A 25,573-nucleotide genomic window follows, 5' to 3' on the forward strand; every position below is an offset into this window, starting at 1 on the left:
AACCAAATTAGAAAATAATGAAGAATCTATGTGCATTGATACGTTATGTTTGCTTTTATGAAAAAAAAAATTATATATATATATATATATATATATATATATATATATATAATAAATAAGGGGACAAAAATTACCCCAATATTAATGTTAATCAATGCACATGTGATAAATTAAAAAGAAAAATTTGGTACATGAGTATGGGAATCATACAAAAGTGGAAATTATGGGTAGCTAGGTATGATTTTAAACTTGTATAAAGTATGTATATGTTAGGTGAGATCTTAGACTAATCAAAGATTCACTTTGTTAGCTCACTTAGCCTTATATATATATACATCCTTACCTTTACCTCAGCCCCATTACAACCTTGAAAAGACCTCATGATGCTTGCATTGGTATATTAACTGTTGTTGATTGGTTAGGAGAAGAACAAAAGTTAGAAAGCATGATTAGAGAAGGATAGAGTGATCACCCTATACACTAGAGATTAGAGCGTACATACATTATCAGTGAGGGTTCAATACTTGAATTTTCATGTTCCCTGCTTTCAGGAGCTATCTTCTTGCACTTTTATCCATTTTATTGTATAATGATAGAATTAGTGGAATTTGATTTGTAATTGTTTTGAAGAGCTTATTTACTTTTGATCAAGTGGGCAAGAACCATATAGTTGCATTTATTTATATATATATATAGGTTTGCATTGCATTTCATGAGTTTCTACATGTTCATACTTATTTTCTTATCTCCTTCAATTAAGCATGAGGACATGCTAATGTTTAAGTGTGGGGAGGTTGATAAACCACTATTTTATGGTTTATTTTGTGTTTAATTATGTGATTTTATCATGATCCTTACCCACTTATTCATTAAATTAGCATGCATATTAGATTTATTTCCGGAATTTATTACATGTTTGAAAACTGCTTCCTAGAGACTTTAATTATTTAATTTTAATTCTCCTTTATTCCATTCGATGCCGTGATCTGTGTGTTAAGTGTTTCAGATTTTATAGGGCATGAATGAGTTGGAGATTGGGAAGGAAGCTAGCAAAAATGGAAGAAACACAAGAATTTGAGGAGATAACTAGCGAGAAGTGACGCGGTTGCATGGCTCACGCGACCGCGTGAAGGAGAGCAAATCGCAGCGACGCGGCCGCATGGCTCACGCGGCCGCGCGGATTGGAAAGCTCAAGCGACGCGGTAGCGTGGACGACGCGAACGCATGGCGAGGAAAAGCACAAGTGACGCGTCCGCATGGATGACGCGATCGCGTGACATGTGCGATCTGCATAACCTGCAGAATTCACTGGGGGCAATTTTAGACCCTATTTCGACCCAGTTCTCGGCCCAGAACAGCAGACTAGAGTCAGAGAATATGCAAAAATAAACAACACATTCATTCGGAGACAGTTTGAGATCTAGTTTTACTCTCTTAGGTTTTTCTCTCTAGGTTTTAGAATTTTTAATTTTCAATTGATCTTAGCATTGGAACATTGAGAAGAGTTATTTTATCATCAAGACTTCGTCATTCTAGTTCGTTTTCTTAACTTGGTTTCATTCTTCCATGTTCTTTGTTTTGTTCAATTTTGTTATTTGAATACTTTTATGATTAATTAATGCAAGGATTATTTCTTTTTAATTCAATTTCAATTCCAATAATCATGTCTTCTTTTAATTCCCTTTCATGTGCTATGGATTTATTATTTACAATGCGTGAGTAGTTTCTTTACTTGATGGGGAGTTGATTAAAAGGAACTCTTGAGTTGGAAGGATTGAAGGAAAAATTTGTAATTGGGTTAAATGTTGGATTGCTATCCTGTCACCAACGCCAATCCCTTTGAACTAAATGGGTTGCAACTTGTGAACAGATCTGGCATTCCAACTTGTTTGATTTTCCCTTACCTAGTAAAGGATAACCAAACAGAACAACCGTTAATTATAAATTAATCTTACAATCACTCCATCAATAGTAGAATTCCAACCAATCAACTCCCAGTCAAGGCTTTTACTCATATTAATTAAATTTCCTCAATTTAAATTCCAATTTACTTAACTCAACTTCTTTGAACATCTGATTAATAAGATAGCACACTTTTCTGCAACTTGTTGGGAGACGACCTGGGACTTAAAACTCCCAGTAATTTTTAATTCAAACTCTCTGTGACATACTTCTAAATTGATAGGCAGATTTTCGGTGAGTTAAGAACTATACTTGCAACATAACCATTTTAATAATTTTTAATTCACCAGCTTCTGTGTCGCATCACCAGGTCACACGGAGCCTTCTCAGAGGTCATGGTGCCTATGGTACAGGGTATTAAGAACTTTTCGGAATCCGATTTCTTCTGAGGTAATTTTTGCTGAACTAATGCATTCAGTTCATTGATGAGCAATGGAGGTTCATCCTCCCAAGTCTCATTACCAAATAACTTGGCATTCAGCTTCATGATTGCTCCTAGATACTGAGCAACTTGCTCTTCAATAATATCTTCATCCTCTTCAGAGGAAGAATACTCATCAGAGCTCATGAATGGCAATAGTAAGTTCAGTGGAATCTCTATGGTCTCTGTATGAGCCTCAAATTCCTTTGGTTCCTCAACGAGGAACTCCTAATTGGTCAGTGGACGTCCAGCAAGGTCTTCCTCACTGGAAATCACTGCCTCTTCCTCCTCTATAGGTTCGGCCATGTTGGTTATATTGATGGCCTTGCACTCTCTCTTTGGATTCTCTTCTGTATTGCTTGAGAGAGTACTAGGAGGAGTTTCATTAACTCTTTTACTCAGCTGACCCACTTGTGCCTCCAAATTTCTGATGGAGGACCTTGTTTCAGTCATGAAATTGAGTGTGGTCTTAGGTAGATCAGAGACTATAGTTGCTAAGTCAGAGAGGCTCTGCTTAGAATTCTCTGTCTGTTACTCTGAAGATGATGGAAAAGACTTGCTATTGCCAAACCTATTTCTCCCACCATTATTATTATTGAAGCCTTGATTAGGCTTCTGCTGATCCTTCCATGAGAAATTAGGATGATTCCTCCATGAAGGATTATAGGTGTTTCCATAGGATTCTCCTTCAGAGGAGGCTTCTTTAGCACTGCCGGATGCAGCTTGCATTCCAGTCAGATTCTGAGAAATCATATTGACTTGCTGAGTCAATATTTTATTCTGAGCCAATATGGCATTCAGAGTATCAATCTCAAGAACTCCTTTCTTTTGAGTCATCCCATTATTCACAGAATTTCTTTCAGAAGTATACATGAATTGGTTATTTGCAACCATTTCAATGAGTTCATTGGCTTCTACAGGTGTTTTCTTCAGATGAAGAGATCCACCAGCAGAGTGGTCCAATGACATCTTGGACAATTCAAACAGACAATCATAGAATATACATAAGATGCTCTATTCTGAAAGCATGTCAGAAGGACACCTTCTGATCAATTGCTTGTATCTTTCTCAAGCTTCATAGAGGGATTCACCTTCCTTCTGTATGAAGGTTTGGACTTCCACTCTAAGCTTGCTCATCTTTTGAGGTGGAAAGAACTTCGCCAATGAAGGATTGACCAACTTTTCCCAAGAGTTCAGGCTTTCTTTAGGTTGTGAGTCCAACCATATCCTAGCTCTGTCTCTTACAACAAAGGGGAAAACAGAAGTCTGTAGACCTCGGGATTAACCCCATTGGTCTTAATAGTATCATAGATTTGTAAGAATTCAGCTAAGAACTGATAAGGATCTTCCAATGGAGGTCCATGAAACTTGCAATTCTGCTGAATTAGAGAAACTAATTGAGGCTTAAGCTCAAAGTTGTTTGCTCCAATTGCAGGAATTGAGATGCTTCTTCCATAGAAGTCAGAAGTTGGTATAGTAAAGTCACCAAGCACCTTCCTTGCATCTCCACCATTGTTGTTGGGTTCGGCTATCATGTCTTCTTCTTTTTTCAAAAATTTCTGTATGGTCCTCTCCAGAGTGTTGTGCTTTAGTTTCTTTTAGCTTCCTCTTCAGAGTCCTTTCAGGTTCAGGATCAGCTTCAACAAGAATGTCCTTATCCTTGTTCCTACTCATATGAAAAAGAAAAGAATAGAAAAGAAGAGGAATCCTCTATGTCACAGTATAGAGATTCCTTTATGTGTCAGAGGAAAAGAAGAATAGAACGAAGAAGGAAGAAGAAGAAATTCGAACACAGAGAAAGAGAGGGTTCGAATTATGAGTAGAAGAGAAGTGTTAGTAAAAAATAAAATAAATAGAAAGAGATGAGAGGGAGAGTATTCGAATATTAATTAAAAGAAAAGAAAAATATTTTTGTTTTTATTTAATTAATTAAGTTAGTTTCGAAAATATTAAAAGAAACAAAATAAAATTAGAATTTAAAACAATTAGTTAATTAAAAAGAATTTTGAAAAAGTGGTTAGTGATTTTTGAAAATTAGACAGAGAGAAAAGTAGTTAGGTGGTTTTGAAAAAGATAAGAAATAGTAAACTTTTAAAAGCAAACAAAAAGTCAAGTAGTTAATTGAAAAACATTTGAAAATAAATTTTGAAAAAAATAAGAAGTTAGAAAAAGATTTTGAAATTAAGTTTTGAAAAAGATATGATTGAAATTTATTTTGAAAAGTAATTGAAAAAGGAAATTAAAAAGATTTGATTTTTAAAATTAAAGTTGATGACTTGACTAACAAGAAACTAAAAGATATGATTCTAGAATTTAAAGATTGAACCTTTCTTAACAGGAAAGTAACAAACTTGAAATTTTTGAAGCAAAACATTAATTGTTAGTAAAGTTTTCGAAAATATGAATAAAATTAAGAAAAAGATTTTGAAAATTTATTTAAGAAATTCGAAAATATTAAGAAGAAAATGAAAAAGATTTGATTTTTGAAAAAGATTTGAAAAGATAAAACTTTTAAATTGAAATTTTGACTTGACTAACAAGAAATAACTAAATTTTAAAAATTTTTGACTAAATCAACCTAAAATTTCGAAATTTATGAGTAAAATAAGGAAAGATATTATTTTTGATTTTTTTGAATTAATGAAGAGAGAGAAAAACAACAAAATGACACAAAACATAAAGATTTAAGATCAAAACAAATAATGTATGCAAGAACACTTTGAATGTCAAGATGAACACCAAGAACACTTTGAAGATCATGATGAACATCAGGAACATATTTTTGAAAATTTTTAAGAAAAAAAACACATGCAAGACACCAAACATAAAAATTTTTAATGTTTAGACACTATGAATTCAAAAATGCATATGAAAAACAATAAAAGACAGAAAACAAGAAAATCACAAGATTAAACAAAGAAAATCATCAAGAACAACTTGAAGATCAAAGAAGAACACAATGCATGAATTTTTGAAACTTCAAGAAAAATAAAAAAAAGAAATGCAAATGACACCAAATTTAAAATTTGACACAAGACTCAAACAAGAAACACAATTTTTTTGGTTTTTATGATTTTATTAAATTTTTTTGTATTTTTTTCGAAAATAAAAATAAAAAGCTTAAACATATAATAAAATTACCCAATCTAAGCAACAAGATGAACCGTCAGTTGTCCAAACTCGAACAATCCCCGGCAACTGCGCCAAAAACTTGGTGCACGGAATTGTGATTCACACTTTTCACAACTCCGCACAACTAACCAGCAAGTGCACTGGGTCGTCCAGGTAATACCTTACGTGAGTAAGGGTCGATCCCATGAAGATTGTCGGCTTGAAGCAAGCTATGGTCATCTTGTAAATCTCAGTCAGGCGGATTCAGTTGGTTATGAGGTTTAGATAATTAAAAGATAAATAAAACATAAAATAAAATAAAGATACTTATGTAATTCATTGGTGGAAATTTCAGATAAGCGTTTGGACATGCTTTGTTGCTTCTGAACCTCTGCTTTGCTATTTTCTTTTTCCAATCATGTGTGTTCCTTTCCATGGCAAGCTGTATGATCCTCTCGGATGAAAAATACCAGGTACGATCTCTGCACGGCTAATCAATTGTCGGATTTCTCGTCTCGGATGAAAAATACTAGGTACAGCTACCGTACGGCTAATCATCTGTCGGTTCTCACTAGCATCAGAATAGGACCCTTCTCCTTTTTCACATTGTCACTATGCCCAACATTCGCAAGTTTGAAGCTTGTCACAGTCATCCCTTCCCAGATCCTACTCGGAATACCACAGACAAGGTTTAGACTTTCCAGATCTCAGGAATGGCTGCCAATTGGTTCTAGCCTATATCACAAAGATCCTAATCTCACGGACTCGGTCCGTGTCTTAGAGACCCAAGAGAATATACTCCGGCTGTCGTCCAATGACTACATTGAACATCATGTAGACCGCTTTGTGGTTGTCAGGCACGTGGATCTTAGCTAAGCGAGTAACAAAGATAGTGGGTGATTGTCACGGGTCACCCCTTCATTTTGACTTAACTGAATTAAGTACGAGAGTATATCTTGGAGAAGAAGTAAGTGTGAATTGAAAGAGAAACAATAGTACTTGCATTAATTCATGAAGAACAGCAGAGCTCCGCACCTTAATCTATGAGGTGTAGAAACTCCACCGTAGAAAATACATAAGAGAAAGAAGTTTAGGCATGGCCGTGTGGCCAGCCTCCAAGTCCAAGGATGATAATATCATAATTCCCTAATACAATAGTAAAAAGTGCTATTTATACTAAACTAGTTACTAGGGATTACAGAAAATGAATAACTAAGTGCAGATAGTGCAGAAATCCATTTCTGGGACCCACTTGGTGTGTGCTTGCGCTGAGCATTGAAGCTTTCACATTCATAGGCCATTCTTAGAGTTAAACGCCAGCTTGGATGCCAGTTTGGGCGTTTAACTCCAGTTCTGTTGCCAGTTCTATCGTTTTACTCCAGAAAAGGGTCTCTGGCCGGTGTTTGAACGCCAGTTTGGGCCATCAAATCTCGGGTAAAGTATGGACTCTTATACATTTCTGGAAAGCCCAAGATGTCTACTTTCCAACAAAATTGAGAGCGCACCAATTGAGATTCTGTAGCTCCAGAAAATCCATTTTGAGTGCAGGAGGGTCAGAATCCAACAGCATCTGCAGTCCTTTTTTAGCCTCTGAATCAGATTTTTGCTCAGGCCCATCAATTTCAGCCAGAAAATACCTAAAATTACAAAAAAACACAAAAAATCATAGTAAAGTCCAGAAATATTATTTTTGTATAAAAACTAATAAAAATATAATAAAAAGTAACTAAAACATACTAAAAACTATGTAAAAACAATGCCAAAAAGGGTATAAATTATCCGCTCATCAGTGCGCGTGGCCTTTAATTCTTCATTTTACTCATTTCTTCATGAATTCTCCACTTGCATGCTTTTCTCTTCATTTCTACCATCCAATACTTGCCTTATGAACCTGAAATCACTCCACAAACACATCAAGGCATCGAATGGCATTAAAGTGAATTAAAATTACCAATTTAAGGGTCTAAAAAGCATGTTTTTATACTTAAGCACAAATTAAGGGAGAATTACAAAACCATGCTATTTCATTGAATAAATATGGGAAAAGGTGATAAAATCCCCTAAAATAAGCACAAGATAAACCACAGAATTGGGGTTTATCAAACCTTCTCACACTTAAACTAAGCATGTCTAACTATATACAATCTATATATATGCAATATATCTACATGAATGCATTTACTTGGTCAAAATAAATCAATTCTCAAGAATACATATACAAGTACAAGGGCTAAAACACTAGCAATCAAAGCAAACCGAAATTAAACAAGATGAAACTGGAAAAGTAGAAATCTTCTTTGACAGAAGAAACTCTTTTTCGTCAAGGTCCGAAGCAGCATCTACTTACATATCTGACTTCGCCTCCGCAAGAAAGTCTTTTTATATAAGATTTGATTCCTCTCTTCCTAATCCACAAATTAGGATGGCCAACCGAGAATCAACCTTACAGGGTTACAAATAAACTCTAGTATTCCTAGACCTGTTTACCAAAAAGAAAAAGATGTAGATGAACAGTCTATTCAATCCCCAACATATTCCTCCATGAATGATGATGTCAATGTTGAATAAAGACTTTGTTATAGATAGGGAAGCCTTGCGAAGGAACGTCAACTCTGAAGAGTGGAAACTTCAGAAGAGATGGTACTTGCAAACCTTTAAGGCTCATCAAATTTCATATTTTCGGGAGAAATATTATCACTTCCTCAACCAAGCCAAGATGCATATTCCTTTCTTCGAATGGTTCCATGCTTATAGCATAAAAAACAATATAGACTACCCTTTTAAAGTAGATAGTAGTACATCTCATTCTGCGAATGTTATTTCCACCTGAAAAATCTAGGAGGGGGAATTAGTTAAGTCAGAATTTCCCCCAACAGGAAAGTTCATCCTTACAAATAACTTGGATACTAAACAAACTCCTGTCATGGCCTGACCCTTCAAAACCAAAAATTTAGATGAACCCATTGGGCCTAAAGATATCAAGGATATCATGGAACAAGCCAACTATACTAACAAATATCTCCAAACCTTAGGCCAAAAGCTCGGCTCCCTAAGCAACAGTACCCATGATTCTCTAAAAGCTCTAGAAAAACCCCTTTTTAAAACTTTTAAGATCAACCCAAAGATTAGACAAAACCTCAAATCTTCCATTTTCAAACAAGATTCAGGTACCTCTGAACTTGTACACAAAATAGATCAGCTTCTCAGCCAGATGACCATCCCTGACACTCCGCAAACCACTGAATCATCCACAAGAGTTACTAGGCAATCTGCTAAAACGTCCATTAATGTTCTCCAGGAAGAGTCGCAAGACTCGGACAATGGATCAGATTCACCTAGAATCAACCCTATCATGACCACCTCCATTACAAAATGGAAAGGTCTTACTAAACCTCATCAACACTATCATCTCCAAAATACTGCTCCTGACCTAGCTTTGGTAGACAGAGAGCTAGGCTTCAACTGTTTCAATGTGAACAACATCTATGAATAGAACATAGATGGAAAAATGGAGTATAACATCATGCATATGTTACAACATATGACAATGGTTTGGACGGCCTATCAAACTGCTCATGAAAGCTCTGAAGAAGCAATAGCAAATGTTATTGTATCAGGATTTTCAGGACAGCTTAAAGGATGATGGGATAATTTTTTCATGAATGATGAAAAAGATATCATCCTGTCTGCAGTTAAAACCAATGATAATGGCGAATCTATTCTTAAAGAGAATGGGGAAACCATCCTTGATGCAGTTAGCACCCTGATCTTTACTATAGCAAACCATTTCATAGGCGACCCATCTTTGTGGAAAGATCGGTCTGCTGAACTTCTGTCCAATCTCAAATGCAAATCCCTGTCTGATTTCAAGTGGTATAAAGATACCTTCTTAACCAGAGTCTTCACTAGAGAAGATAGCCAACAGTCGTTCTGGAAAGAAAAGTTCTTAGTCGGACTCCCAAAATCTCTAGGAGATAAAGTTAGGGATAAAATCAGAAGCTTAACTCTGGATGGTATTATTCCGTACAATTCTTTAAGTTATGGCCAATTAATTTCTTATGTCCAAAAAGTGGCCTTAAAACTTTGTCAGGATGACAAAATTCAAAGGCAACTAGCCAGCGAAAAGGCCCAAAACAAAAAAGATCTAGGTTCCTTCTGTGAACAGTTTGGCCTACCATCCTGTAGTAAAATGAAAACAAAATAGTCTTACCAAAAAACCGTTGGCCCGATCAAAACCCATGGCAGTGGAAACCTAGGAAGCATTGCAAGCCTCTTCCTAGACAAACGAAAGACGAAGATAAGGAAACTCCCAAAAACCAAATTATCTGCTTCAATTGCAAAAAACCGGGTCATATTAGTAAGTACTGTAGGCTCAAAAAAGAGGATCAACAATCTCAACCTTGATCTTCAGATTGAGGAGCAGATTAATAACCTCCTCCTTGAAAGCTCCGAAGAAGAATCAGGCATGAATTTTCGGAGGACTTAAACAACATCTAGCAGGATGATGATATATCCTCATCATCTGATGAATATTTTGAGCTCAATGTCATCACACAAGAACAAGATCTTCTTTTCGATGCCATAAATGCTATCTCTGACCCTAAACAGAGAAAATACTTCCTTCAGAAGCTCAAACAAACCTTAGAAACCAGAAATAAATCCAAAACCAAAACCCTGGTTATCAAAAACAAGTACGATGTCAAACCTATTTTCAAAAAACTCAAAAACAAGTTTCTAAGCCTGTTACTATTCAGGACCTCCAAAATGAGATTAATATTCTCAAGAAAGAAATTCATCACATCAAACAACAACAAAAACAACACCAGAATTGCTTGTCTCATATCTTGCACGAAGATTCTGATACCACTAAGGAAGAACCTCAGAATGATCAAAATCTTCAAAACCAAATTTTCCAAAATGAAGAGGATGACCAAATTATCTAACTCTCAAAAGATGATCAAGAAGATGAGATAGCAAAAATTCTCCGATTAGTCAGTTAACTAACCGTCATGAAATTCTATATCAATATCTGAATTGTCATCCAGGACTTTATGTTCGAAACTGTAGCCTTGTTCGATATAGGTGTAGATAAAAATTGTATTTTGGAGGGTTTAATCCCAACAAAATATTTTGAAAAAACTGTAGAACGTCTTAATACAGCTAACGGTGAACGTTTACAAATTAAGTACAGGCTTTCTGAGGCTGTCATCAAAAATGGTCTTTTACGGATAAAAACACCCTTCCTCTTTGTGCAAGATTTAAGGAATCAGGTCATTCTGGGGACACCCTTTATTAGAGCTCTTTTTCCTTTAATGATGTCATATGATGGAATCACTACCTATATAGGAGGTACCCCAACAACCTTCCAATTTGTTTCAACTCCTGCCCATAAGACCCTCAACATGCTCCAATTCAAAAAATAACCAAATTAACTTCTTAAAAGAAGAAGTCTCCTTCAAAACCCTGGAAACCTAGTTACAAAAGCCTCAAATCCAACAAAAGATTAAGTCCCTTCTTCAACAAATGCAAGAAATAATATGTTCAAATTTGCCTCACGCATTCTGGAATAGAAAATAACATATTGTGGATCTTCCTTATGAAAAGGATTTTTAAAAAAGCCAGATCCCAACAAAGGCCAGACCTATAGAAATGAATGAACAACTTCTCCAATATTGTCAAAAGGAAATTACAAATCTTTTGCACAAAAAGCTTATTAGGCCCAGTAAAAGCCCAAGGTCTTGTTCAGCTTTCTCTGTCAACAAACAAGCTGAATTGGAAAGAGGCACCCCTTGCTGAGTTTAGTCTATTTAACAAATATTTTTTGTTTGGGATAGGATACCTAATCCACCGGAGAGCTTGAATTCATCCTGGAATCCCCACCAATGTTTGTATCTCCGATGTCTGCCGGGATTCCAAATTAAGCGCAATAAGCCTTTAAGTAAATGTAGGTAAATGGCAAGGCCCCAAGAGTATTGGTTGTTGAAATGAATTCTGGGGTCCCAAATATTGTTCTTGCACCCATCTTCTTGTTGACTACCATAGTTAAATTTGGGTGACAAGGCTTGTGAATTCTCAACTGAGCATCCAAACATTCTCCTAGACCTATGCAATTTGGTTCTACACCAACCATTGCTATTCAATTTTGAGCATGCAATCATCATGAACTTAGAGTGATGTTTCCAACCACTACACAACTCTTTCTTACTCTTAATCCCACAAACAGCTCTAAGTTGACCATCATTTTCAATCAAACCATATTCAAGTGAGAAGGTAAAGCTTAGGAATAAGAATTTTACCCACTTGAATGTTGTGTAGGATGATGACTTAGAGAGGGAGACCTCCCCACACTTAGCCAATGTGAGATCCGTTCCCTTGTTCGCTTCTTTCACAACTTCCACCTCTTCCTCAATCCCTTCAACAAGCTCAATGGAAGAAGATTCAATTATAGAGAGGAAGTCATTAATGATTGAATCCCTCTCTTGATCAATTCCCTCATAATCTTCAACCATGATTTACTTTGGAGGTTGCACACCCTTCTCAACATTGATACCAAGGGGATTGGTCAAGGCGGACAAAAAATCGCTAACGATGGAATCCACTTCTTGATTAATTTCTCTCAACTCATTATCCACTTCTGTAACATTGATAATCTTAACTTCCTCCTCTTGATACAAATCTCGCTTCAACTCTTTTTCTTCACCTTGGAGTTTCGAATTCACTCCCCCACTAAGCTCTTTGATTGTTTCTCCACACTAATCAATGGGAGTGCCTTGATCATGTAAGCTTAGACGGGAGGAGACTATGTTGCAAATGGCTTCTGCCACAGTGGAAATCTTGGCTTCTAACTCCTTAAACTCCTTTTGGGTCTCTTCTTGCCTTTGGAGGTAAGAGCTGATATATTCTTGAAGAGAATCATCCATTGTAGGTGGTGGGAGAAAAGAGGGTTCATTGTTTGTGAGGGCTTGATAATTGGAAGTTGGCTCATCTCGGTAAGGGTATGGAGGTGATGTATATTGAGATGGTTCTTGAGAGTAATTGTGTTGGAATGGTGTTGGTTCCATGAATAGTTCATATGGCTTGTAGGATGGTTGGTATGATGGATAAGGATTGGGTTCATACGGATGGGTTTGGTGATATGGGGCTTGTGAGTAAGGTGGTTCGAAATTAGGTTGAAGAAGTGGTGTATAGGCATATGGTGTTGATTGTTGACAATCACAATAAGGGTCACCACATCCATTAATTTGATATGCATTAGGATTGGAATTATACCTATAAGGAACCGGAGGGGGTTGTTACCAAGAGGGTTAATCAATCCTTCGAGGTTCCTTCCATCCTTGATTGTTCCCAAATTCTTGATGCATATTGCCATGGTAACTCCCGTTTCCTACAACATAATTTGAGCCAAACTCATAGCCAAATTGATGAGAATTCATAGTAGCAAACAAAAATAAGCAACAAAGTCCAAAAGCTAACAAAAACTAACAAACAAGCTAAAAATCAAACTATTCACACTATATACAATAGCCAATAATATAACACCATTGCAAATCCCCGGCAATGGCGCCATTTTGATGCTCAGTTTTCTTCATGATGGTTTAGAATTTCACAAATGAAATCTCGTTGCAAGTATAGTTCTAAACCAACAAAGAATCCTCACATGCAAAAATATTGGTTGTCATAAGTACAAACCCCAATAAGAATTAACCGAAGTATTTAAACATCGGGTCGTCTCACAAGAAATTGCAATGAAGTGATTAATTAATAGCTATGAAGGAACAAGGGGTTTGGTTTATAAAAGGGCAAGGAAATATAAAAGCAAGAAAGTAAACAATCAAGAACTAATAAAATAAAGGAAAGAACTCTTGGCTAGACATAGATAAATTGAAATCACCATCCTTGTCTACAAACCATAGATTGACAATTATGAAGAACCAAACTCATTAGGTCTACTTCCAAAAGCCTTAAGTACGTAACATTTACTCCTAGGCTTGAAGTATGTCAAATGGCTTGATCAACATCAATCCATAAGTCCCAACCTATCTACTAATTGGATTAGTATTGGGTTAGTGTCAATGGATATCAAATTAATCACCAAGGGTTCTAAAATCACAAATTCAATGAGACCCAATGACTCAAGGTCACTCAATTCTCTTAGCCTAGGCCAAGAGTAAAGAAAACTACTCAAAAAACTAGTGTAAACATTCTATCAAACACCTAGTGTGCAATAAAGGTAAAGCATAGTAAAGGTGCAAGAAATATAAATCTACTAACTACTAATTGCAAGGAAAGTAAAATTCACAACTCAAATCAACAATAAAAGAACATCAACATCAAATTTCACTAAAAGAGATCCAAATCCAACATGAGTGCATGAACATAAAAGATGTATAAAAGTAAAATTAACATCACAAACTAAGAGAATCAAAATAGAGAAACAAGAAATTGTAAAGAAAACAAGATGAAATCAAGTGATCAAATCTAGATCCAAGAGGAATCAATCTAATCCTAACCTAATTTTAGAGAGAAGAGGGAGCTTCTCTCTCTAGAAAACTAACTAAAGGCTCATCATGACTAACTAAGTGCTCCCCCCCTTTTCTCTATCTTGAATTCTACATGAAATACCCTCAAAAAGGAGTTGGATTTTGGCCTGGGCAGTTCAGAAATCACCCCAAGCGAATTCACTTTAAGTCGGTCATGTGCCGAGTGTCACGCGTGCGCGTGCTTGACGCATGCGCGTCGATAGCAAAAACCTCCACTCACGCGTACGCGTGCTTGACGCGTGCACGTGGCTTGCGAATCTTCAATGCACGCGTACGCGTGCATAACGCGTGCGCGTGTCCCTTAATTCTCCATTTTGCTTATTTCTTCATGAATTCTCCACTTGCATGCTTTCCTTTTCATTTCTTCCATCCAATACTTGCCTTATGAACCTGAAATCACTCAACAAACATATCAAGGCATTGAATGGATTTAAAGTGAATTAAAATTACCAATTTAAGGGCCTAAAAAGCATGTTTTTACACTTAAGAACAAATTAAGGGAGAATTACAAAACCATGCTATTTCATTGAATAAATATGGGAAAAGGTGATAAAATTCCCTAAAATAAGCACAAGATAAACCACAGAATTGGGGTTTATCAGGAAGCGGTGGAGAGTATCATGGGACGATGATGGAGTATGGAGATTCAAGGGTAGGATCTGTGTGCCGGATGTTGAAACCTTACGACAGGATATCTTAAAAGAAGCGCACAAAAGCAGATTCTCTATCCATCCGGAAAGCACCAAGATGTACTAAGGCCTGAAAGCTATGTTCTGGTGGCCAGGAATGAAGAACGACGTGGCCTTGAATGTATCTAAGTGCCTGACATGTTAGAAAGTCAAGATTGAACATAAAAAACTGTCAGGAACCCTTCAACCCTTAAAAATTCTTCAATGGAAATGGGGGAGCATCACGATGGACTTTGTGTCAGGGTTACTGGTGCGCAGAATTACACTTCGCACAACTGAACCAACAAGTGCACTGGGTCATCCAAGTAATAACTGAGTGATTCAGGGTCGATCCCACGAGGATTGTTGGCTTGAATCAAACTGTGATTATCTTGTAGATCTTAGTCAGGCGGATAGAAAAATTGTTTGTTTGTTTAAAGCGCATAAAAGTAAAATAAGGATAACGTTACTCAATTGAAGGTGAATGCAAGGATAGGAAGATGGTTAAGGCTTCAGAGATGCTTTGTTCTTTTGGATTAATTCGGTCTTACTGTCTATGACAACTGTGAATGATTTCTTCTATGGCAGGCTGTAAGTGATCAACGCCTTTCTTGAGAGGTCGCCAATCTTCCTCCAGGCTGAACACTAGGGTTAGTGCGCATCCAGTCTGATTGAGGGTGAAGCTCCTGTAGTCCATTCCTGTTGATGATCCTACTCAACATACCACAGACAAGGTCGAATCTTCCAGATCAGAGAATGCTGTGCCTTTGGTTCTAGCATTTACCACAAAAACCCTAATCTCCCCACACCTCGGCGGAACTGGTGTCTCGAGAAGTCCCCGTCGAATTTGTGGATTAACCGTCTAAGAGATGTATAATCAAGCTAGTGTTTCATTGATATCCGATGAAAGACGCTCGCTAAACCTATGTAGAATAGAGATAACCTTATGCCGGTTCAACTCATTCATAAGGTTGAAGAACGAAGATACATCTTAGAATAGAGAATCAAACACGAATTGAGATAGAACAGTAATACTTTTATTAACCCATAAAACTCAGCAGAGCTCCTCCCCTTAACCTAGGAGGTTTAGAGACTCATACTGTACATAATGGTGTTTGAAAATATGATATGCTGGAGAGAGATAAAGTGTGTTTCCTTTAAATACTAAACTAATAACTAAGGATTACAGAAATATGATAGGCTAAGACTTGTAGTGCAAAAATCCACTTCTGGGGCCCACTTTGTGAGTGTTTGGGCTGAGCTTGAGTGGTCTCCACATGCTAGGATGCTCCTTGGGCATTGAACGCTGGCTAGGTACACCTTTATGGTCGTTGGATGCTGGCCACTCCTCTGTGGGCGTTGGACGCCTGGACTAGGGTAGATGGCTGGCGTTGAACGTAGGTTTTGGGTCTCCAATTCTAAAGCAAAGTATAAACTATTATATATTTCGGGAAAGCTCTGGATGTTATCTTTCCATAGCCATTAAGAACGCTCCATTTGGACTTCTGTAGCTCTAGAAAAACTCTTTCGAGTGCAAGGAGGTCAGATCCTAACAGCATCTGTAGTGCTTTCTCTGCCTTTGAATCATACTTTTGCTCCAGCTCCTCAATTTCAGCCAGAAAATACCTGAAATTGCATAAAAACACATAAAATCATTGTAGAATTAAAAAATGTGAATTTTGCACTAAAACCTATAAAATATCCGCTCATCACAACACCAAACTTAAACTATTTCTTGTCCCCAAGCAACTAAAAACAAAGTAGGATAAAAAAAGGAGTAAGATACAATAAATCTCATAATTTTCAATGAAGCTCAGTTTCAATTAGATGAGCGGGATTTAGTAGCTTTTTTCTTCTGAATAGTTTTGGCATCTCACTATCCATTAAAACTCAGAAATTTTGGTCTCTTTAGGAACTTAGAATTCATATGATATTATTGACTCTCCTAGTTCAGTTCTTTTTTATTCTTGAACAGAGATTTTTAGAGTCTTAGCCATGGCCCTAAGCACTTTGTTTTCCAGTATTACCACCGGATACATAAATGCCACAGACACTTAACTGGGTGAAACCTTTCAGATTGTGATTGAGCTTTGCTAGAATTCCTAGATAGAGGTATCCAGAGTCCTTAAGCACACTCTTTTTGCTTTGAATCACGACTTTAACTGCTCAGTCTCAAGTTTTTTACTTGACACCTCCACACCACAAGCATATAGTTAGGGACACTATTCAATTGGAGTGCTTAGGCCAAGATTTTGTTTCTTTTGGGCCCTCCTAACCATTGATGCTCAAAGCCTTGGATCCTTTTACCATTGCCTTTTGGTTTAAAGGGTTATTGGCTTTTTGCTCTTGCCTTTTGGTTTAAAGAGCTATTGTTTCTTTTGGCTTTTTCAGATTGCTCTTGTGCTCACTTGAGTGGTTTTATCAAGTCTTTGCACACTTATTCATACAATTTGCATCATTTTACAATTCCTTTCCAATTTTGTTATATGATTGAAAACTTGCTTTCTGAGCCTTTAAATTGTATATTTTTAACTCCCCTTTATACCAATCGATGTCATGATCTGTGCGTTAAGTATTTTTAGACTTTATAGGGAAGGAATGGCTTAGAGGATGGAGAGAAAGCTTGCGAAAATGGAAGGAGCACAAGAAATAAAGGAGATAACCAGCGAGAAGTGAGGCGCATGCATGGCTTACGCGTGCGCGTGAATTGGGGTTCGCACAGCGATGCCTGCACGTGCCTGACGCGTATGCATGATTCGCGAAAATGACCAGCGACGCGTACGCGTGACATGAACTACCTGCAGAAATCGCAAAAAATGCTGGGGGCTATTTTGGGCTAAGTTTGGACCCAGTTTTTGGCCCAGAAACACAGACTAGAGCCAAGGGACAAGCAGAGACTCAACAGACATTCTCATTCGCATAGTTTTTAGTTTTAGTTTTGAATATTAGAGAGAAATTACTACTTCTTCTAGGTTTCCTTTACATTCATAGATTTCTAGTTTTATGCTTTCGCTTTGGATATTGAGAAGAGTCACTACCTCCACTGAAGTTTCATTATTCTAGTTTGTTTTCTTATTCCTTTACTCTTTTTATTGCCCATTAACCCTGTTCAGATAAGGATGTTGCATTTTGGGATTTATTAATGCAAATCACTATTTTTACCTTTAATTAATTTTCAGTTATTATTTTATTTAATTTATCTTTTCTTCTTCTTTTTCCTTTTTATCATTTATGAAAGTTACATTCATGTCAATGGAGTAGACTCCCAACTTGACTTGGGGGTTGATTAAAAGGAGACCCTTGAGTTGGAATACTCAAGTGATTAGTTCAATTGGAAGTCGTTGGCTAACTCTCTATTTACTAATGCTAATAAGAGTTAGCTCAATCACTTAACTTTCCTTTATTTAGTAAGGGTTAACTAAGTGAAAACAACAACCTCTTGCTATTCCACTTGGGAAAATCCAACAAGGATAGAACTTCCAATTAATCTTTCCCCGGTCAAGGCTTTTTATTTTGAATATATAAATCTCTTTTAATTTACATTGCTTTAATTTACCATCATTTAATTTTTTGTTCTTCAACTCTTAAAATTCCTCGGAAAACTCCTGACTAATAAAGTAGCACCCTTTTGTCAACTCATTGGGAGACGACCTGAGATTTCTACTCCCAGTATTTTTATTCTAAATTTGTGACAACCCTTCTAAATTGATAAGCGGATTTTTGTTGGTTAAGAACTGTACTTGCAATGCTGTTCTTATCATAAATTCTTAATTGGCTAATTTTTGCCGCATCAATTTTTGGCGCTGTTACCGAGGAGTTGCAATAGCGTGCTAAATTATTAGTTGGTGTGCATATTTTTAATTTTTCAATTTTTGCATATTTTATTTTATTTTATTACCATGAGCTGTATGTTTCTTTCATTGAATGACGCGTTCGTTGCCTGATCCGAGCTTAGCCACATTTGATCCTGAAATTGAAAGAACTATTTCACGTATTAGGCGAGCTCGACGTCGGTTAGCCTCTGAGGGTGGTGAAGTGGTTACTACCAATTCACCAGTCTCTTTTAAAGGCGAATCTGAAGTGCCATCTGAGGAAGAAACAAGCTCCTTTTCTACTGATTCTGTTGATTTACGTGCAGGTAATATGGCGAAGCCCAGAAGGATTACTCTCCAGGAAGCAGGCACTCCAGACTTTACACTGCAACCGTATCAACCGCGTCACCCAAATCTGGCCCTAGATTTTGAACTGAAGACTGCGTTAATCAACCTAATACCCAAGTTTCATGGCTTACCTGCTCAGGAGCCTATCAAGCACCTCAGGGATTTTCAGACAGCCTGCTCAACTGTTAGGCGTCATGGTGCAGATGAGACTACTATTTTGCTGTCTGCCTTCCCGTTTTCTCTTGACAGAAAGGCAAGGGAGTGGTTCTACACTCAACCTGAAGTAGTCGTTACCAATTGGGATCTGCTCAGAAGGGAGTTCCTGGACAAATACTTCCCAGCTGAAGTTACAGAGAGATTGAGGAAAGAGATTTCCTGCATTATTCAAGGTGAGTCAGAGACCCTTTACGAATACTAGGAACACTTCAGGAATCTCCTAAACTTATTGATGAGTGAAAATTAGATTTTCACACAAACTCACCGGCAAGTGTACCGAGTTGTATCAAGTAGTAAAACTCACTTAGAGTGAGGTCGATCCCACAGGGATTGATGGATCAAGCAACTTTAGTGAGGTGATTCTAGTCAAGCTAACAGTGTTGAATTGAGTGAAATGGAACTAGAAGAAGATAAATTGCAGTGAATTAAAAGTGCAGAAGAAGTAAATTGCCTGAATCTTAAAGTGCAAGAAAGTAAAAGAGCTGAAACTTAAATTGCAAGAAAGGTAAATGACTGAAGCTTAAAGTGAAAGGAATTTAAATTGCTGAATATAAATTTCAAGGGAACTTAAATTGCATGAAGAATAAAAGGTTTTGGGTGCTGGGAATTAAAATAGAACTGAAAAATGTGAAGTGCAGTAAACTAAAGAGCTCTCAGATGAGGAAATTCAGAAACAGATCAATTCAGTACCAAAACAGAAATGTAAAAGTGCAGAAGAATCAAAACAGTAAGAAGACTTAGATCAATTTTGAAATCCTAAAGAGAAATTAAAAATTTCAATAAAATAGCAAAAACACAAAGAAAGCCAAGAGCTCAATTTCTCTCTCGAACAAAACAGAAAAGAAATTGCAGAGGAAAGAAGATGAAACAGAAAAGAAAAGAAAACCCAGATCTGATTTCCAATTCTCAAATTCAAAAAGGAAAATTTAAAAGAGAGCACTCTATTCTACTCCTACTCCTACTGCTCTCTAGCAGAGCCAGCCTCCTTAATGAAATGAAATTGATGCCTTTATATAGGCTTTACAATAATAAAATTGAAATTAAAAACAAATTACAATTTAAATGAAATTCCTAATCTAGCTTTTTCTTGTGCCTTTGAGTTATGTCAATGGGCTTTGCTTGCTTTGGGGCTTCAATAAAATGGGTTGATTTGGATTTGGCCTTGAATGAATGGGTCAGGGTTGGCTTGGTGATGCTCCAGTGGAACGTTCAGTTAGGAAAGTGAACGCCCCGTTCACATTGCTAGGCATGCTTCTTCACGTGCTTCCTTGGTGAGAATTTGGTTCCTAGCGTTCACTTAGTGAACTTCACGTTCACTTGTTGAACGTTGCTCGCGCGCCATTCTCCTCCTGGGCGTTCACTTTATTGAACGCTGTGTTCATTCCTTTGAGCGCTACCCTTTGTTTCCTTGCTACGCCTTGCTTCCAAAGCCCAATAAGCCCGAAAACACTCGCTTTAGTGAGCGTAGCATTCACTTTGAGCGCTCATTGTTCCTTGGTTAATGAACGCTTGCTTGGTTTTATTAGTAATGCCAACGTAGCGTTCATTCATTTAATGAATACATGAATAAGCCAATGATGGCATTAAGAATACTAGTATGAATAAGCCAACGATGGCATTAATAATACTAGTATGAATAAGCCAACGTAGCGTTCATTCATTTATTAGTAATGCCAATGTGTTAATAATGCATGGTTCATGATGGCATTAAATGCATGCATGCTTTAATTTATTAACTCATGATAATGCATGCATAAGGCATTAATGCTAATGCCAATGCTTCATGGTCATGGGCCACGCTTTTTTAAAAGCGTGGCATAAGGTTCCAAAGCGTGCTCAAACTTCAAAGTGTGCCCCAAAATCCTTCTTTTCTTCTTTTGAGCTGATTTTGTGCTATTTTGCTTCTTTTTCCACTTATTTCCTAAAAAATTTATAAAATCAAAAGATCAAAGAAATATATCATTTAAGCACAAAAATCATTCAATATTTAAGCACTAATCATCAATTTCTTGTATGAAAAAGCATAGAAAAATATGACATGATGACATGTCATCACTCATGCCCCCACCACAAGATTGACCAGATGGTGTTAATCAGCTACTTCACACAAGGCATGAAGCCTCAGGATAACACTATATTAGATACTGCAAGTAATGGCTCTATGAAGAAGTATAAGACGGCGACAGAAGCGTGGCAACTGATCACCGATCTAGCTGAATCTACCTGGAATGTCAGGCACAGGAACAACCATCCCAAGGCTGTTGCGGAGGTTTCCTCTAGCAGTGAGACTGCTGCTCTCACTCAGACTCTGGGAGAGATGACCAACATACTGAAGCAGCTACAGCTGAATCAACAATAACCTCAGCCCCCCACCACAACAGAGTCAACAGTTGGTTCCTCAAAGAGTCTGCAGAATATGTGCCAATTATACTCATTAGACTGATGAGTGTCCGCAACTCCAACAAGAAGACAACACCTTGGCAGCTACTCACAATTTCTATGACCGTCCGAATCAAGGATACAATCAACAAGGCGGCAATTACAACCAAGGTGGAAACTACAATCAAGGTTGAGAAGATAACTCCAACCAGGGGTGGAGCGATAATTCCAACCAGGGATGGAGAGATAATTCCAACCAGGGATGGAGAGACAACTTCAACAGAGGAGGCAAAGACAACAATGGAAATCAGAGGTGGAACAACAACAACAACAACAACAGATAGCAGAACTAAAACCAGTCTTACAGAGTACCTCACCAAAGGCACTCCCAAGCACCTCAGAACAACCAACAGCAAGCCCCTCAAATCACTTACCCCCTTCTTCTTCTAATGATGAGATGCTTCACACTATGACGCAAGACATTCAGAATACATTTAACTCTACTATGAACGGTTTGAATGCTACTTTACAGGCTCTCGTCTCCCAGATGGATTCACTAATTACCTTCAACAATCAACCTTCAAACTCCAGTTCAATTCCTTCTCAACCCTTACCCAACCCCAAAGGTGGCATCAATGCCATTACTTTGAGATCCGAGACTACACTGCAAGAGAGGAACCATGAGGAATCAAGCTCAAAGGAGAACATTCAAGTTCAGAATGTTGTTGAGGTACAAGATGCTGAAGAGGAGGAAGAAGTACAAGACATGGTTGAAGAAGAAGCAGCTCAACCAGAGAATAGCGCACCAAAGGAGGCTGAAGCTACAAGAGACGCCATCCCTATCCCATTTTCACACCTTGCTAGGAAGTCCAGAAAGCAGATGGAGCTCGACCTAAAGATGGTGGAGATCTTCAAAAAGATTGAGGTAACCATTCCACTTTTTGATGCCATTAGCCAGGTACCTAAATATGCGAAATTTCTAAAAGATTTATGCATGCATAAGGATAGAATACAGGATCTAGAGACTATTTCCTTAGGTAGCTCTATATCTGCTTTAATGGGTGCCATACCAGAAAAATGTGGGGATCCAGGGCCATGTATGTTTACGTGTACCATTGGGGTGTAACATTTTCTGACTACATGTGTGACTTTGGTGCATGTGTTAGCATTATGCCATTGTCTATATATGATGCTTTGAGGCTTCCTCCCTTAAAAAGGTCGGCAGCTCATTTTGTTTTGGCAGATAAAAGCATGATCACAGTGGTTGGAATTATTGAGGACGTGCTGGTGAGCATTAAGGGGCTCACATTTCCTATTGACTTCTATATTTTGGAGATGCCCCCTAATGACTCAGGAAGACCATCATCCATCCTACTTGGAAGGTCATTTCTGAAGACCTCAAAGTTTAAGTTGGATGCATTCTCAGGAACTTACTCCTTTGAGATAGATGGCAGAGCAGTGAGCTTCAACTTGGATGAAGCTATGAAGCACCCTCCGAAAGATTACTCCATCTTCCAGTGCGACATCGTTGATGAGACTGTAGCTGCAGTTCACCAAGAAAAAGTAAAAGAGATGCACATGAAGCAAGATACAAGTGTGGGGAAACCCTCTGTACACAATGCGGACACTTTGCCATCATCACTAGCTCCAGATGATCAAGTGCCCAGCCATCAGCAGAAAATGGAATTAAAGCCCCTTCCACCCCACCTCAAGTATGCTTACCTTGAGGACAATCAGAAGCTCCCAGTCATCATTGCAAGGGAACTCACTTCCCAATAGGAGGAGCAGTTGCTTAGTGTGCTGAGAAGGCACAAGAAAGCAATTGGGTGGAGCTTGGCGGATATAGTAGGCATCAGCCCTCAAGTTTGTGAGCACAGGATATTTCTAGAAGAGGGAGCAAGGCCTGTCCGTCAACCTCGAAGGCGGTTGAATCCTACCATCATAGAAGTTGTCAAAAAGGAAGTAACCAGACTGCTTGCAGCTGATATCATCTACCACATCTCAGACAATGAATGGGTCAGTCCAGTACAAGTGGTGCCCAAGAAGTCTGGAGTCACAACAGTGAAGAATGGCCACGGAGAGCTCCTGATAACTAGAGTGCAGAATTTCTGGAGGGTTTGCATTGATTACAGGCGCCTCAACCAAGCTACTCGCAAGGATCATTACCCCTTGCCATTCATTGATCAGATGCTTGATCGCCTGTCAGGTAAATCACATTACTGTTTTAGATGGTTATACAGGCTATTTTCAAATTCATATAGCTCATGAAGATCAGGAGAAGACTACTTTTACATGTCCCTTTGGAAGGTATGCATACAAGAGGATGCCTTTTGGCTTATGTAATGCACCGGCTACTTTCCAAAGGTGCATGATGAGTCTTTTCTCAGATCTTATTGAGAGCTGTATGGAATTTTTCATGGATGATTTTAGCGTTTATGGTGATTTATTTAGCCATTTCTTGGATAGTTTAGCTAGAGTATTAGACAGGTGTGTTAGTTCAAACCTTGTCTTAAATTTTGAAAAATGTCATTTTATGGTAAAACAAGGTATTGTTCTAGGACACATTGTTTTTAATACTGGTATTTCCATAGATCTTGCAAAGGTAGATGTGATTTCTAGTTTGCCTTACCCCTCCTCCGTGAGGGAAGTCCATTCGTTCCTTGGCCATGCAAGTTTCTACCGGATATTTATCAAGGACTTCAGTAAGGTAGCATTGCCTTTATCCAGACTGCTGCAGAAAGATGTTGAGTTCGAGCTGAGTGAGGACTGCATGAATGTGTTCGATAAGCTAAAGATTACCTTGACTCAAGCTCCGATTGTGAGAGGACCAGACTGGAGCCAGCCTTTTGAGATTATGTGTGATGCCTCCAACCATACAGTAGGAGCGGCGTTGGCTCAGCACGAAGGTAAGGATCCTTTCGTAATTGCTTATGCTTCTAAGACCTTAGACGCTGCTCAGTCTAATTACACTACCACTGAAAAAAAGCTTCTGGCTATTATTTTTGCTCTGGATAAATTTCGAGCCTATTTACTTGGTACTAAAGTGGTAGTGTACTCAGACCATGCAGCTCTAAAGTATTTATTAGCTAAAAAAGAGTCCAAACCAAGGCTATTACGTTAGATATTGCTGCTGAAAGAATTTGATTTAGAAATTAAGGATAGGAATGGTTTCCAGAATTTAGTGGCAGACCACTTGAGTCGCCTTGAGCACATCAAGGATGACTCCACTCCTATTAATAATGCTTTTTTATTTGACTGCTTACACGCAATATCTGAAGTAGTCCCTTGGTATGCTCCTATAGCTAATTATCTAGTTAGTCACACTTTCCCTCCTAATTTTACTAAGCATCAAAGGGACAAGCTGAAAAGCGAGTCCAAATATTATATATGGGATGACCCATATTTATGGAGGTATGGTGCTGACCAGATAATTAGAAGGTGTGTGCCTCAATCAGAATTCCAATCTATTTTAGAGGCCTGCCACTCCTTTGAGAGTGGTGGATATTTTGGCCCTCAAAGAACAGCTAGAAAAATTCTAGACTGTGGATTCTGGTGGCCCACTCTTTTTAAAGATGCTACTGCCTTTTGTAAATCTTGTTTCCCATGCCAAAGGTTTGGTAAAATATTCAAGAGGGATGAGATGCCCCGACAGCTTATGCTATTCTGTGAAATTTTTGATGTTTGGGCCATTGACTTCATGGGTCCATTCCCAAATTCTAGTGGTTTCTTATATATACTGTTAGCTATAGATTATGTTTCTAAATGGGTGGAAGCAATTCCTACCCGCACTGATGATGCTAACACTGTTGTTTCCTTTGTTAGAAACCATATTATTTGTCGCTTTGGATCACCACGAGCAATCGTGAATGATCAAAGCACTCACTTTTGTAACAGGAGATTAACAGGACTACTGAAGAAGCATGGAATTTTTCACAAGGTAGCAACAACTTACCATCCCCAGACTAATGGGCATGCCGAGGTGTCTAATAGAGAGATAAAGTGCATTCTGGAGAAGATATTCAAGCCTCATAGGAAGGACTGGAGCACCATACTTGTAGATGCGCTTTGGGCTTATTGGACAGCATACAAGACACCCATAGGAATGAGCCCTTTCCG

At 37.9% G+C, this 25,573-nt stretch overlaps 1 non-coding gene across 1 annotated transcript; it reads left to right on the forward strand.

The window, feature by feature from the left end:
- Positions 1–3,406: 3,406 nt before the first annotated feature.
- Positions 3,407–3,514, forward strand: LOC148548435 (small nucleolar RNA R71). The gene has a single exon (XR_015898118.1). It is a non-coding gene; the product is annotated as a small nucleolar RNA R71 (small nucleolar RNA).
- The last annotated feature ends 22,059 nt before the right edge of the window (positions 3,515–25,573 follow it).

Source organism: Arachis ipaensis, chromosome B8 (genome assembly GCF_059453495.1).
Source record: "Arachis ipaensis isolate K30076 ecotype BB chromosome B8, ASM5945349v1, whole genome shotgun sequence".
NCBI lineage: Eukaryota > Viridiplantae > Streptophyta > Magnoliopsida > Fabales > Fabaceae > Arachis > Arachis ipaensis.